We start from the raw sequence: 16,242 nt of genomic DNA on the forward strand, positions 1-16,242 counted from the left end.
CAAGTCCTAAACACAGAGCAAAGCTGGCTGTGCAAGTACTGCTGGCCCTGTTCTCAGGCTGCTGGGAAGAGGAAGAGGCCGAATCCTCAGGGCTGGCCAGGAACTCTAGGTCAGGGAGGTTGCCATTGCATAGTCAATATAAAAGCAAAGAGAAGTTTCTGCTGTAGAAAAAATAACATGTAGATGGAGCAAGAGTCAGAATAATTAACTGATTCTGCTTTGTCTCTTATTTTTTTCAACAGACATAGGGTATTGTAATTTTGAAATCATTTTCTAATCTCAGATTAAAAAAAAACATTTGAGCTAAACATCACTTTTCAAATGGATGCATCAATTTCTATAACTAACAGTGGGTAACTGTGAAAGCCACTGATGGTGAAAAAAATATTTGTCAAAATTATAGATAACTAAATGCACACAGAGACATTTAACCTCAGAAGGGGATGCAGATGATAATTTCCACTTAAACCTTCATTGGTACAATGATGCTTTCCTTTTCATTCTGACTTGCGTGAGCACACTGACAAATAACATGTCACTGGTGATAAGTGAAGCAAAGTTTTGCCAACATTGAAAAGAAATAAACGAAGAAAACGTCAAGACCACAGCCAGATATTTTAGGGTTCTTTGTTTATGGCAAATAGGATTTATATGAATTTTTTGAGCAATCCAACAGTTAAAGAATAAAATAAATTCATTTCATGGGTCACTAAATGAAGTAGATCATCATTTCTTTCCCTAGATTGACCTGTCCAAATGCCTACTGTTTTGACCTGCTACCTGCCAATGTAGCAAAACACTTGTTGCAAATAATTTAAAGGGAGGAAGATTTCTTTTTGGCTCACGGTTCAGAACATTCAGTCCATGGTAACTCAATTCTGCTTCTAGGTCTGTGACAAGGCAGAAAAACCATGGCAGAGTAAATTGGCTCACTCCATCACAGCCAGAAAGCAGAGAGAGCAAGGGGCCAGGGCAAGACATAGTCCCTAAAATCACACACCCACAACTCACTCCCTTTCATTAGGTCCTATCTCTTATTTCATTGCCTCACAATAACAGCAGCAAATGTGATCTCATTAAAGGGCATCAATTTTCTGTACTTAGATCCCTTATGATCCAATAATATTCTGAAAGCCTCACTTTTGAACATGTGAGATTTCAAAACCATAATACAACCTTTCATATATATGTGTAAGCATAGCCTGTCTTTCCTACGCATGTGGGTGCACACACACACACACACACACACACACACACACACACAATCTGTGGCTCTGTGGCACGAAAGAGAAAAAAGGAAGAGAGCCTTAGATTGGGACCACTCCCCTTTGGCACTATTGACAGCTTAATTTGGTCATTGTTCCTTGTGAGATACATACTTGTGCAGGATGTTTAGCAGAATTTCTAGTCTCTAACCACTGGATACTGGTAATACTCTCCCTATTGGTGACAAGGAAAACTGTCCCCAGACATTTCCACGAGGGCTCAAAGCTGTCCCACTTGAGGTCCCCTGACTCAGATGACCCAGTTCTCGCCTGATGTTTTCTTTCTTCCCACAGAATAGTTTTGACTAAATTTCAAGTTAAAACATGATCTTACAGTATCGGAATGTTGTTGTGGACTGGTCTCATTCTTTATATTTAAAAAGACCCTTGAGAGATTCATTTTTATATAGAATCAAGAATCATGGTACATGCTCTCAGCAATCCATTTGCTTGTCTCTGGTGGACACAGGAACTAGACGATCATCTGGGTGTTTTTGACTTAGCTTAGCATGTGTGTGAAATTTAAAGCTAGGCATTTTTGTATAATCTCTGATCTTGGCAGATAACTCTTTAAATTCTTTTTCCTTTCTTCCTTGACTCTTTCCAGTTATTCTTCCCATCAAATTATTCTAGTCACAAACAACTCAATGTAGAAAACAATAAATGTTTGACAACACAATTTATTTTTCACCCAATAGATTATTTCCCTGCTCGGGGTCCAAATGATGTCTATTGAGGTCCTCTGATAATATTTTGATTGGGTTATTTATGTCCTGGCCATTATTTGCATTCCTTATTGTGTGGGAGATTTACAGCTTGCTGATTTATGGTTTACGAATTTTTCCCAATCCATTGGTGGCCTCTTCATTCCATTGTTTTTTTTTTTTTTTACTGTGAAGGCACTATTTAGTTTGATGCAATCTTACTTGGTTATTTTTTGGTTTTGCTGCCTATGATTCTGAAGTCAAACCCAGCAAATCTTTGTCCGTACCAATGTTGTGAAAGTCTTCTGCTTTATTCTATGTGTTCTATAGTTTCAAGTTTCATATATAAGTCTGTAATTAATTTTGAGTTTGTTGAGTTTATCTTTATGTATGATTTCATTCCTCTCCATGTGGCTATACAATATTTTCAACATTATTTATTGAAGATACTGCTCTTTCCTCAAGGCATGTTCTTGGCATCCTGGTCAAAGATCAACTGACCATAAACTTGTTATTTTATGTCTAGACTGTCTATCTTGCTTCATTGGTCAATGTGTCATTTTTATGCTTGGTTATTTTATGTTTGGTTATTATAGCTTTACAGTATATTTCAAAGCCTATTAGTGTGATGTCTCAGCATTTTGTTATTGTTGTTGCTGTTCAGTATGACTTTGACTAGTCAGTTTATGTAGTTTCACGCAAATTTTAGTTTTGTTTTTTCAATCCTTGAAAGATACAATTGAGATTTCAATAAGGATTATAGTGTATCTGTAGATTACTTTGGGTAGTATAGACATGGCAGCTACACTGATTCTTCAAATCCATGAACAAAGGACATCTTTCAACCAGTATGTGACCTTTAGCATTTCTTTCACTAAATGTATGTTTTATTTATATAGTAATTTTAACCAAATAAGTGAAACGAAATGCATGTGTATATAGATATAATATCCATTTTTAGTTAAATTTATTAAATAGTTTTTATCCTGTTTTGAATGGGATTGATTTCTTAGTTTTCTTTTCAAATTACTTCAGTGTAAAGAATAGCCACTGATTTTTGTGTGTTGATTGTGCATACTACATTACTGTGTTTGTTCATCAGTTTTAACAGCATTTTGGTGCAATCTTTAGGGTTTTGTTTTCTATATATATGATCATGTCAGTAGCAAACAGAGACCTTTCACATCATCCTATTTTGACGTCTTTTATTTCTTTTTTGTATCTAATTGCTTTAGCTAGTACTTCAGACATGTGTAGAATTAATTACAGATGTGTCAGAATTGACATCTTCACCTTATTCCTGATGTTAGAGGAAAAGCTTTCAATTCTTCACTTTTCGGTATAATACCGCCTGCATGCTCTTCTTACCTGGCATTTGCTGTGTTGAGGTAGATTCCTGTGCCTAGTTTGTTGAGAACTTTTTATATGAAAAGATGCTGAGGTTTTACAAACACTTCTTCTGTATTTATTGAGCTGAACATATGATTTTGTCTTTTATTCTGCTTATATGGTGTGTAGCTTTACTGGTTTGTGCACTTTTTTTTTTTTTTTTTTTTTTTTTTAGAAATTTAAAGACTCGTTGAATTATATTGGGAATCTGCGGTGGCAGCCATGGCCACCAGAATCCTAAGAGGATTATCTCTACTTCTGGTCCTTGGTGTCACTGTGCGTGATGACGTAGCAGATAGTGTACGTTGTATGTTGCCGGCTGCATCTGAGAGGCAAGGCTGCCCAGCTGTTCTTGATCCCCTCGGGAGTGAAGCGGTCGCACTGCGTGGTAATCATGGTGCCCTTCCTCTCGGGGTCTAGGACCTTGAAGGTGCCAGTGGTCATATCCTGTGAATCGGCACCCTTGAGCTTCTCCCCAAACATGCTCAGGAAGACGGTGAAGTTGATGGGACCACTGGCTTCCCTTATCACGGCGTCCAGCTCCTCATTTTGCACATTTAGGCTGCCCCTGGGTGTAGAGATGTCCCGAGCGTCCTCTTGTCAATAATACCATGGAGGTTCTGGTCAATCACTGTCAGGCTGTGCACTTTCTAGCAGTGCTTGTATTATCAACTTCTAACTTCCCCCATTAAAGTAAGAAAATATTTCTTTATTAGACTTCTCTTTTTGCTCATTAATTTTCTAATTTGATTTCATTGCCAATATGTACTTTCCCATATCTCTTGGAGCTTTTATAAAGTCTTTTTTGGTTTTTTGTTTTTTTTTTTTTTTGGGGGGGGGGTAGTGGCAATTGAACCCAGGCCCTTGTATTACACCACCAGTTCTTGTACTTATTTTTTATTTTGAGATATGATGTTGCTACATTGCCCAATCTAGGCTTGAACTTGAAGTCCTCCCATCTGAGCCTCTCAGAGTGCTAAAATTATGGATATATATCACCACACTTAGCTAAAATGGTTATTTTGAACTCTTTTTATACAAATCTATTTCTTTTGAGTTTTGTTAGCTTCTTCAGTGCTATCATGTTTGTCTAACTCCTTGTTACCTAGGTGCCTTGCATTAGTGTGTGTATTTGAAGGAGCAAACCTGTCTTTTGGATTTGGTTAAAGTCTTTTCTAGCTAGATATTTAGGTTGATGAGATAACTCCTGGGAATCACAATGGCAAAAGATTAGATTCATGTCAGGTAGCAGGTGCTGGGTCACAGTTAACAGAACTTTTCCAAGAGACTCCAGTGGGGGTGGGTACTCTTTGATTTTTGCATGACTAGTATTCCCCTAGGTCTTGATCAGCAAGGCTAGCACTAAGATGATAGTCTGCTCCTAGGTTCACAGACAGCAGGTCTCTTAAGAGGTGTGCTTGTGAGCATAGCTTCCTTGAGATCTCTGCAGGCTCCTGCTGGAGAACAGGTTGTGTCCCTGAGTTGTACACCAGAAGGGGTTGAGCTTTGGTGCAAGGTTGTTTCAGGGTTGATAACTGTCATCAGTCTTCCTTTCAGGCATAAGTGTGCTTCCTGTTTCTCTGTAGACTGCAGCTGACAAGGCTTGGAGCCAACTTATAGGCCCTTTTCAAAATCCATAACAAGACCACGATCAGAGGTACAACGGGCAGAATTGCACTCAGATTATATAAAAGGGGCCAGTCTGAAACCTGAAGCCACTGAAGAATCTTTTCTGGGACAGAATTTGGCAAATCTATCATGGGCCCTTGGACAACTGTTCCCAGACCACAGCTGTGAGAAACTGCAGCTGAGCCACTGAGCTAAGCCAAACTCCAGTTACCACTGTGAAACCGATAGTGCCCCCCTCCACTGCCACACAGTGAGACTCACGCAGGTCCCTGTGGAGACAAAATTGCTCCCAGACTGCAGCTGGGAGGGCCTGGGAGCTGCAAGACCTATAAAGGATAGAGCCAAGGATACTACTCAGCTGATCTCTGGAAGGTTTCCTGCACCGTGATGGCACAGAGGATGGGAGTCATGATATGGCCCCACTAAATTTATTGCAGGGTGAAGCTCAGCAAGCTTTAATCCTACTACAATAGGGATGTTCCTTAGAGTCCCTTGTGCTGCAAGACTGTGTCCCAGGTGGCACCCCGGGGCACTGGAGTCCAGCTTTAGATTCATGTCAGATCTGATGTTGGAAGGAGGCTGGCAAACTGTCACAAGGCACTACTGGGTCACTTTCTGGGCTTGTCTCTGCATGGAAGGTATCTCCCTTGCTGCCACCACTAGGGGCTCGGCCAGCAACAGCATCTGCTATAAGGAGACAAGTAGCACTGTCTTGATGGCACAGCCAGGCTGGTCCTTCCCAGATCTGTGCAAGTAGGATCGTCCCAAGCTATGGTGCATGGCGCTGCAGTAGCACAGGGCTCGTTGTGTGTTCTGTGACTAACAAGAGTCTTTCTGGCAGCTCATGTACAAGTATTAACCTGGGGTGCAGCTGAGGGGTTGGGAGTCAAATTATAGGATATCATTGGGATCCCCCTAAGACGTTGATGTCACAACCTATCTGCCCAGGCACTGTTTTGCATAATGCCTCTAGGGATTCAGCAACTGTCTTAAAGGGGAGACCTGCTGTGAACGAGAGAATCCACTTAAATCTATCATTTTGTTGTCCCAGCTCTGTAAAACTACAAAAGGCTTTCCTGGCTTCTGTCTCCCCCATGGGAGCCACTCTGCTGGAGTCAGAGCCTTTAGTGGCAGTTGTATGACAAAGCCTCAGGAAAAGGCAAGTGGAAAGTTTTTATGTTTTAAGTTTCCACTCCAGGAAGGGTTTTCAGTTTTCATTTACTGTTCCTAGAGTGTCTTCCTCCAAGGTCTCTGTCACCCAAGCAGTCTTCAACTCTCAGCAAAAGGTTAGAGGAGCGCAAGTCGTATGTTTGAGGACCCTCACATCTCTAAATGTGTCATCCAGCTCCAGGAGACTGTCAACATTCTGAAGGTTTCTCTGCCTCTTCCTCTTTTGGCTACACTTTCTGGGTTTGCCCTCATGAGTGCGATAAGTATTCTTATATAAGAAGCCAGCTAGAGATCGTTAGCCCATTGCATGATATAGAAAAATCATCTGGAAGGCACAGGCTTTGAAGGAGAGAGAGAGAGAGACAAAGAGAGAGAGAGAGAGAGAGAGAGAGAGAGAGAGAGAGAGAGAGACAGAGACAGAGACAAAGAGAGAGAAAGAGAGAGAGAGAGAGAGAGACAGAGACAGAGAGAGACACAGAGAGAGAGAGACAGAGAGAGAAAGACAGAGAGAGAGAAACCAAATCTACAGATGCCTTAGCTTCTGACTAGAACTAGAACTCTGAGATGTTTATAAATTATGCATTCTAAGAGGTTTTGTTTTGTGTTTTTAGTAGTAGTCTGAGTGGAATAAGACAGTAATTTTCCCAGGGGAAGGGAATGAAGCTGTAATAAGTATCCGAAAATGGGGACTGGGTCGTAAACAACAGGTAGGGTAGCATGCATGTCTGTGCCAGAAGAAACCTGCATTGCTGTAGACTGAGCTTGAGCCTGGAGGATGAGACTTGAGAAGACATGGAAGAAAAGAGCTATAGAGAGAGTCTCCTTAGAGCTTACCTGCACAGTCCTGAAGAGAATGTTTGCAGATATGTAAATGGCCAGGGCCATTCTGATGAGAGCTCTCGGGAAAAGAATAAGTCATTGGAAATTTTAAGAAAATTGAACCTTGTTTCAAAGTGGCAGCGACCTTTGCCGGACTGTGTTCGTGTCATGGTGCTTTGTGGAAGGTAGTGTTTGTGAGCAATGAGTTTGGATATTTGGTGAAAGAAACACTAAAGCATAATTTCGAGGGTAGGGCCTGGCTTTCATTGACTGCTTATTGTAAAATGTGAGAAAAGGGACACAACTCTAGAATGGAATTTATATTTGAAACAGGAGCAGACTGAAGGATCTGGAAAGTTCTGCACTTGGCCATACAGTAAAGAATGACAAAATGTATTTTAGAGATCACACCTAGGGTGTGGTCACTGACTTAGTGACATTTCTCCTTGGCTGAGAGACAATACATGACACCTATAAGTTAAAGGAGGAAAGGTTCATTTTAGCTCACAGTTTGTAGAGGTTTCAGTCCACAATCAGCTGGGTTTATGACGTGATGACATGGGATAGGAGCACGGCAGAGGAGAAAGGGCTCATGGCAAGCATGCAGGAAGCAACCAGGCTACCTTTCTTCTGTCCCTTTATATTCTATTCAGATTACAATAGAAGCCTACTGGTTGGTGTCATCCACACCAGGGTGAGACCTCTGTCTTCAGTAAACCCATTCAACCACTCTCAGAATTATGTGCTAATTCAATCAGTGATCCAGTTATCACATGTCTGGAATCCATAATCACACACCCTAGATGCAGCCACCTCTGAAAAGACTCACCTGTAAGTACACTAGGCTTTGACACAAGTCATAAATCATACAACTGTGTATGTATACAACATTGCTTTGGAGGGGCAGTAGAAAGACTGGTAGACTGACCCCCAAAGGCATTTTTTGGATGCTGGTTCCTGGGTGCAGAGTGGTTCCAGGCTCTGCTCCAGCAGCTCTGAGCAGCATTCCATGTCTGTCCAACCAGGCCATCACTGTGTCTCAGGCTGCCTCTCTGAAGATCATAAAGAATGTAAGCATCCTCTGTCTGCCATCTGTGCTAAAAAGCAGAGTGCATGAGACATGGAGGGCAGGTCACCTCTGCTCATATTTCCAAAGATAAGTAGGGACCTGGGTTCAACCCCAATCTGATTAAATTTTAAAAGTCATACATACATATATAGAAAAAGTAAAAATTCACCAAGTGGTGTATAGCTGCGTGTTTTACATGATTTGTAGTACTTACATTATTTCTTAATTTTTATTTTGAGGTGATGCTGGGGATTCAACCCAAAACTTTGAATATAAGCATCTACTCTGTCAGAGATATATCCAGCCACAGGATTTAGGTTAAGAGAGATAAACGAATTAAATTAAATAAAGTTCACCTATAAAAAGTAGCTTTTCCTATTCTCTCCTCATCTCTTCCCATTACCCTGTTTTTCTCTCTCCAATACTGGGGATTAAGCTCAGGTCCTTTCAGCTGACCAACATTCCCATCCCTTCCTACCAACTGGGTTCTAATTTCCTACCTCCTAAGAGTGCTGGGATCACGGGCATGTGCATGAATTAAACTTTGATATAATTGAAAAAATGTTCTAGACGATAGATATAATTAAAATGATTTAAGAAGGAAAATAATATGGCCAGTTTTCTATTTTAGAAGTCAATGATGTATTCATGTTTGTGGCTTAGCCAGTGGAAACTGGACAAATGGTGATGATTATATCTCTGTTTTATTTCTTTCTATAGTTATCAAGAAATGAAGCTGATTGAATGCAGTGATCTCTAGTTTGTTAGCCATTAACTTTCTGATTGAGTCATAAGTAAAAGAACTATAGATTTAAGACTAGGTAAATATTGCCAAAAATTGAGATTGATTGGTTTGTGCCAATGAATGTTTCCTTGGTTGATCTTGTCTATCATTGTGGGCATCTATGCCATCAGCTGGTCTCACAATTTAGAATTCCATGCCTGGTGCGTGTTGGAAACTAGGGATTCAAACATCTCTAAGCCATGTTCAAGTCATTAGATCACCATCCAGTTAATTCATAAATATTATTTTCTGTCTTTAAAAGAGAAAATTCATGACTTTCTTTGGTCATTTCCTGATTCTGTTATATGCCTTATATCCCTTACTTCTCACAACTCTATCAATTATGAATCTTCATTATCCTAATTGACATGACAGGAAAAAGGCTTCAGCTTGCTCCAGGTCACATCTACATTCTGCACCTCCTTTTTGAGCCCTGTGACATGATCATGATTCTAAAGCTCATTTGGTTTTCTAACTTCTTCCCCCAGTGTTTCCAGATCAAAACAACTTCTTGTAAGAATTATCATCTATAACTGTGGTAACAAGGACTCATTTTGACTTAGGTGAGTAAGTGGAGAGAGTAGCTCCCAGAAAGGAAAAGTGCCATGTCCCAGAGCAGGGTGGGCCTAGACTTCCTGCTCTGCTCTATCCCAGCAACCTCCCCGTGGTGTGGGCTCAGATGGTGGCCATGCCTCGTGCCTGCACAGATGAGCACAGTCCTCACTGTTCCCACCATGCTGCTTCCAAGCATGCTGGCTTCTTCCACCACATTTACAAACAAAAAGCCAGCCTGTGTGTTTGATAATAGCCTTCTGTTTGTTCAGGGACAAATAACATTGTAGATCACATTTCCTTGTATGCGACATCAAGAGCAATTTATATTTTTATTCTTTCATTATGAAACTAAAGTATGTTCTGTGTTTTACTGCATTAAGTTACAAAATGGAGGATGGATTCTGTCATTGACTATATCAAAAGGTAAGAATTATGATTGCTTGGGTGTTACTTGCTACTATGTTCAGTGATATTTTTGATTTTGGTTATTAGCCATCATGAAATTTGCTTTTTTCTGTTTTTACAACTGCACTAAGATGGAGGGAGGTTGAGCCTTTCCTTAGGACCCAAATGATATTCTCATACTTAATAACTCTACAATGGTTTATAGTGCAACAAATTCTAGTTTCATATGTTTATTAGTTGACTGATTGATCCTTATTGCTAGGGATCAAACCCAGAGCCACATGCCTGCTCAGCAAGCAACCTGCTGTGGGGCTGCACCATTCCCATTCTCATCTGTTCAAAATCGATTTCTGGTGACAAGGTTAAGAAAAATTATTTTCTTTATTTTTACGTGTAAAATTAGAATAAATTCAAGAAGATTTATATTTTTTTCAAATTGGATTATATTTTGTGGAATTAGAAATGATTTCTAATTTTTTATTCTTAGACTTGTTTTTGTCACCTTCATGTGACACAGCACATACATTGTTTTAAAAATGGGTTCCTATTCCAGTTATGTACCTGTATGCAGTAAATTGTAACAACTTAACGTGTGTTGTGGAGTGCAGTAATCAAATCGGGTTAGCTAATGTTTCCACCATCTTCAAGCATCTTGACTGGCGCATAGCAAGTGTCCATGTTTATGGTGAACTGGACACACATGTCTCTGTGAAGCCTGGGAAGGCTTTGTCCGTGCTGTCCAGTCAGTCAGGCCTGGTTCTCCCTCCAGCACAGCTCCTCATCTACAGACTGTTTGCTTATTTCTTGCAGAAATGGCCATAAAATAAAATCCTTTGGGATGATTTTTTCTGCAAAAAGAGAAAACGTACTTAGTAGTCAGCTGTAGAAAACATTGCACCAGCTGATGTTAAAGAAGTCTTGAACTGTATGAAAGGAAACCCCAGATCAACAAGGGGAGATTTCAGATGGCTAAACACTGCTTTCATAAGGTTATGGGTGTGGTGGAAATGAATTCCAATTATTCCAGCAAATCATTATTTTCTAGTAATGCTTCACAGTCTCATGATATGAATTATTATTATTTAGCTTGAAACAAGATGCAGCTTTTCCTCTCTTGCAGGCAACTTTGCTGAGGTGACATGCACAACCGGACTGTGTTTTGCATCCAAGGTGAGTGTAGTTTCTGCGTGAATTGTTGGTGGTACACTGAACTCATGTCTTCATAGCATGAATTTATAATTCATTCTTGTGGAAAAGGCTATATAAATTTCAACATGATCCCATCTCCTTTCTGCCTTTCCTATTTTTTGCTCAGTCCAAACGTTAGAAGAATACCTGGCAAATAAATAATACAGTTTTCTCAGAGCCATTTTCACAATTCATTTGGCTCATCCAGGAACCAGAAAAGCAGGGTTGGAACAGCATTGATTTTCAGTCCCCAGGTGCTCCAGGGAAGCCCAACAATGCTGAATTACTTTCCTAACATCACAAATTAAACAAGTGATGAGCCAAGGACTTTCAGCTCATATTTTTGTGACATGTAGTTCCCTGCATTTTTTCCAACCATAGATATTGGATTAGAGTCCAAGTGGTCAGAAAATACAATTTCCATGTAACTGAATTATTTGCATCAGCTGCATTTTAAGGTGTTTTTAATTAAAAGAACATACAAGGAATCTAGTGCTTACTGAAATGTTTGAATGCCAGTGGTTAGTTTATGCAATTCTTACAATAACATGGGAAATAATTGCTGTGATGTCTGCTTTACACTGAAGAAAATCCTAGGTCCATTTGCTTTCCAGAGATTGTGTACAGTTTGAATGGTAGGGATTGGATCAGACCCAGGCCAATCCCTGTGTCATTTATCAGCAATACTTGCAGGACAGTACTCACAACTCTATTGGGTACTTTGGGAATGTAAGTTAAAGTTAGAGTGAGTTTCTTTTCACACCCAGTTACACAAAACAGGTCTGTGGTGCTGCAAACCCAGCTTTGCATAATCTAATATAAGCGTTAGTGGAATTCTGGAGGCTCACAGAAACTGCCAAACCATCATTCCATTCATGGGTTTTTCCAAATTGGAACTATTAAAATTCCAAAAGGATTTCATTACTGAGTTGTTTCAGTCAAAATGTCTGAATATGAAAGAACAAAGACAGTTTCTCTTTAGAATATATACCTTAGTGTGGTGGGTCTGTATTTTCTCTATAGTAAGTGCTCAGTAAATATTGATCACTTTAATGAATGAACTTTATTCCCAAATACTAGAAAAGAAAATTAACATCATTCACTGTCACTGAGTAGTAAGTCTAATTGCTGAATTTGAGAATCTGCTGTTATACAAAAAGTCCATTGTAAGACCTGTCCACCAACTTCTTTCAAACTCCCGGCTATAATCACTAACCCACAATTCTTCCCTTTCTATTATTTCACAAAATAACTTGTATGTTCTAAGTGGTTAAGATGGACCGCAGCATGAATTAAGTAAAATGTCAGCTGGAAGCCTTGTGTGGTTCTCTTTGGAAAACAGTAGAGTCATATGGAAGATCATTCAGGGTCAGACCCCACCAACCCTCTGGCTACCCATGCATATGTCATTAACCCTTCAACCTGTATGTGCTCATGGCTGCTTTGAGGTCATAATGAACAGGCTTCTGTTTCACGGGTAAGTTCCCAGGAGAAAATTGCACATTGTTCATAATGTAATGTTTGTCTCAGTAAGTTTTCAAAAATTCATCTTTTTCTTCTATTCCATAGCAGTCTTGCATGTCTGTGACTTACAGTAAGAATGTCTTGTGTATCAAGTCAACATGTAAATCTTGCAGTCACTTCTTGGATGAGAAGCAAGATTTAAGTACTATGAAAATAGAGTATTTAAGTTTATTCATGGATTATGTAGTATAATCTCTTTAGGGTATGACAAAAGGCTCAAGTCACATTTTAATGAATGGCTAAAGACATGAAACAAGGTGAAACAGTGATAGATCCATATTTCTTTCTGATTTTATAAAATGTCTTTTAAACTTTTATAAGTTTATATTGGATTTATATACATAAGTTTAATTCCCCATTTTTTGTTTGTTTGTTTTTTGAGACAGTGTCTTACTATATAGTCAAGACTAGCCTTGAACTTGTTTATGTAACCCAGGCTGACCTCAGACTCACAGTGATCCTCCAGCCTTAGCCTCTCGAGTACTGGGATTACAGGTGTGTGCCACCATACCTGACCCTATCCAATTTTTAATTGAGATGTTCAACTCAACCACAATATTTGACACTTCCAATAATTACCCTTTGTTCTAATTAAATATATTTTGCCATCAGGATCACATTTTAATTTACCTGAGATCAATTTATCTGTGGCCTAATATTAATAAAGACTAAAACTTAAGCATGTAGATACAAAGGTGATACTATTCTGCTCAAAAGACAAAAACAACTCTCATTTTTTTCACATGACACATTTATTTTGTAATTTTTGGTCTATAAATATAAAGAAAAAATTCACAAGTTTATTGTATTCTTTATTCATATGTATCTATGTAGTTGTGCATATTCTAAGTTATTGATATGTTAGTTTCTGAAAATAATTTCATATAGTTTTTCAATACATAGATAAATAAAAACAATTTAAAAAGTTCCTCTCAACTTTCTTATAGTTTAGAAAATGAATTTTATTTTTTATTCTGAAATCTTGAATACTTGCATATCAACATTTAAACAACTTGATAGGTACAAAAGGAACCATAAGATATATGTAAGTAGGGTTCTTCTCTTTTAATTTTATATGTCTAAGGCCTGAGACTCCTCTGCCTGATTGAAAATATGCTCATGCACATCTTTATGAGAAGTGATGTAGTTAGGTGCTTATTTTCTAAAGGCCTCTTGTTTCAGAGCACAGTATTAGGAATGCCCCAGACTGAAGGTAAAGCAGACAGCAAGGAGATTCATGTAACCATCCAGGCCAGCAATGTGCCTGGGCTGGAGAGCTGAAGTGACTATTTGATTGGCAATGAGAAGAAAATTTTGAGTGTTTGAAACTAACAATATATACAAAATAAAACTCAAGATCAATCACAGCCCTCCATATAAGAAATAACAGAATAAAACTCCTCAGAAACAAAACATCACAACTGTTCACAATCTTGGCTCATCCGTAGTTAACTTAGATATGACAACAAAAGCACAGAAAAAGAAAAGATGAATCAGGCCATCAAAATCTCTAGATTTGTGCTTCATAGGCCCTCATCAAGACAGTAAGAAAGACAGCCCACCAAGTGGGAGATGATATTTCCAATGCATATGTACAAGACTTGTACAAATATAGAAAGAACTCTTAAAATTTTATCAAAAATGTCAAATGGACAAATATAAAAATAGGATATACACATACAAAGAAGGTTTACCATGATCAATAAGAAGCAAGCTGAAAACATGTTGGATGTCATTAATCATCAAAAAAAAAAAAAAAAAACATCAGAAATCCCAGGAAGATGCCACTTCATGTTTACTTTAGTAAAATCAGATAATCACAAGAGTTGGCTGAAATCAGATATTCACAGGATCACTAAACACACATGCTGGCAAGGATTTAGAGACTGAATCATTTATAGATGGCTAGAAGTGTAAAGTGGTACAGTTCCTAGGAAAATACTTCAGCTGTTTCTCCAAAGGTTAAAGATAGATTCAGAGCATGACTCAGCAGACTTAAGTAGGTGTACATTCAAAAGAAACAAGAACAAATGTCTGCGCACAAATTTGTACAAGAACGTTTATAATGATAGTCTCCCAAAAAAGTGGATAGAGTATACATTGCCAGCAGCTGATGAATGGACAAATATTTATACAGTAGAATATTATTAAGCAATAAAAAATGAAGTTTCTACTTGCTACAACCCAGATGAATTTTGGAAATGTGCTGAATGAAAAAAATTAATCTCAACAGATTACATATTGTATTCTATTTATATACAATACTTAATAAACACTTTAGTAGAGACAAAAAGTGGAATAGTGTTTGCCTGCTGCTGAAGAGTAGGTGATAAATGGGAATGACAGCTATTGGGCATGTGTTTCTTTTTGGAGTAATGAAACGCTTTCAGAAATTACGGCAATGGTTTCCGATTTTGTAAATATATTAAGTAACATTGACTAGTATGAGCATTTTACATGTGTAAATTACATGTCATAGGAAGTGTGTAAATACAATTAGCTAGAGGACATTTAGCAGGTAAATTGATGTTTTGGTTATTATTTAGATACGAAATAAGAACAAGCAAAGGGGAGAAACAATACTTTGGGATCAGTGAGCAGGGTAGATGGAGGATGAATAATAGATTGGGGAATGAGGATTGTAACAGAGGGCAATTGCAGTCACCATGTGTGGGTAAGCAAGGTCCCACAGAGATGCAAGCTGAGAGCCCAGGCTTAGGGGTGTGCAGTGGGAGAAGAATCAGAGCAACAGACAGATTATTTCTTGAAACAGCACATTCTACGAGCTAACTTGGAACACATGTTAAGGAAAAGTAGTCTTCAGGAAGTTTGGTGTCTTTATTAAGCTTGAATAACTCAAGGACTAGGAGTGGGAATGAGGTTTTTAGTAAGGAACAATGCCTTAGTTTGCCTCTAAGTGCGGTCAATTTGTAGTAATTGTATTGCAAGGGAATAGAAAAGAGTTTTAACAAAGAAAACTCAACATAATTTCAAAATCAAATATTCTTTATGCTTAAGATTGATCCTTGACCCAACTTATCATACATAAAGATGATGCTAAAATTATACATTCTATTATTAAAATATATACATTACTAAATTACATCTTCTGCTTCTAGGCCTTAAGTTCTTTAAATAAAATATATTTTCCCCACAACTTTAGTATTCTGCATCATTAAGAGGTAGTCTGTATTTTTATTGTTTATGCAAGCAGTGATTTCCTGCAAACAGGTTGCAAGACAGGCTGTTATTCTAAGAAATTGTGTACTGGACAATTCAGGTCATTTCTGTTAGGACAGCTCATTGTCCAGAGCAACTCTGTTAATGTTTACAACACGCAGCCCGGAATGCTCGGTTCTTTGGAGTGAACTCACTGGAACTCGTGACTTGGCAGCCTGCTGCTTTTTAAATGTAATGTACCATGGAGATAAGAATAATCAACTTAAATATTTATTTGAAACCTTTCCAAAATAATTACTTATGAATCTCAAAAGAGAATAACAAAATTCACAAAGCAATTGCAGACACAGTTGATTTTCTCACACTTACTGAAGACAAAGAGCAAAAACCAAAAACCAAAAACAAAACAAAACTACATGGTCCTGAGTGACAGCATCATTTAGAATGTTTTATAGTACATGTCTTAGGCTTTGATATATGTTTTTATTTTGCAAAGAAAATTTTATTCTTACTTTCAAATATTTGTTTTTAACATGTTCAGGACCAAAAAAAATTTTTTTT

At 38.3% G+C, this 16,242-nt stretch overlaps 1 pseudogene; it reads right to left on the reverse strand.

Annotated features, from left to right (window-relative positions):
* Positions 1-3,610: 3,610 nt before the first annotated feature.
* On the reverse strand, positions 3,611-7,042 carry LOC100720060 (myosin regulatory light chain 11-like; annotated as a pseudogene).
* Positions 7,043-16,242: the final 9,200 nt, after the last annotated feature.

The sequence above is a fragment of the Cavia porcellus genome, unplaced genomic scaffold (assembly GCF_034190915.1).
Source record: "Cavia porcellus strain 051 isolate PalLab524CR breed Dunkin Hartley unplaced genomic scaffold, mCavPor4.1 scaffold_7, whole genome shotgun sequence".
NCBI lineage: Eukaryota > Metazoa > Chordata > Mammalia > Rodentia > Caviidae > Cavia > Cavia porcellus.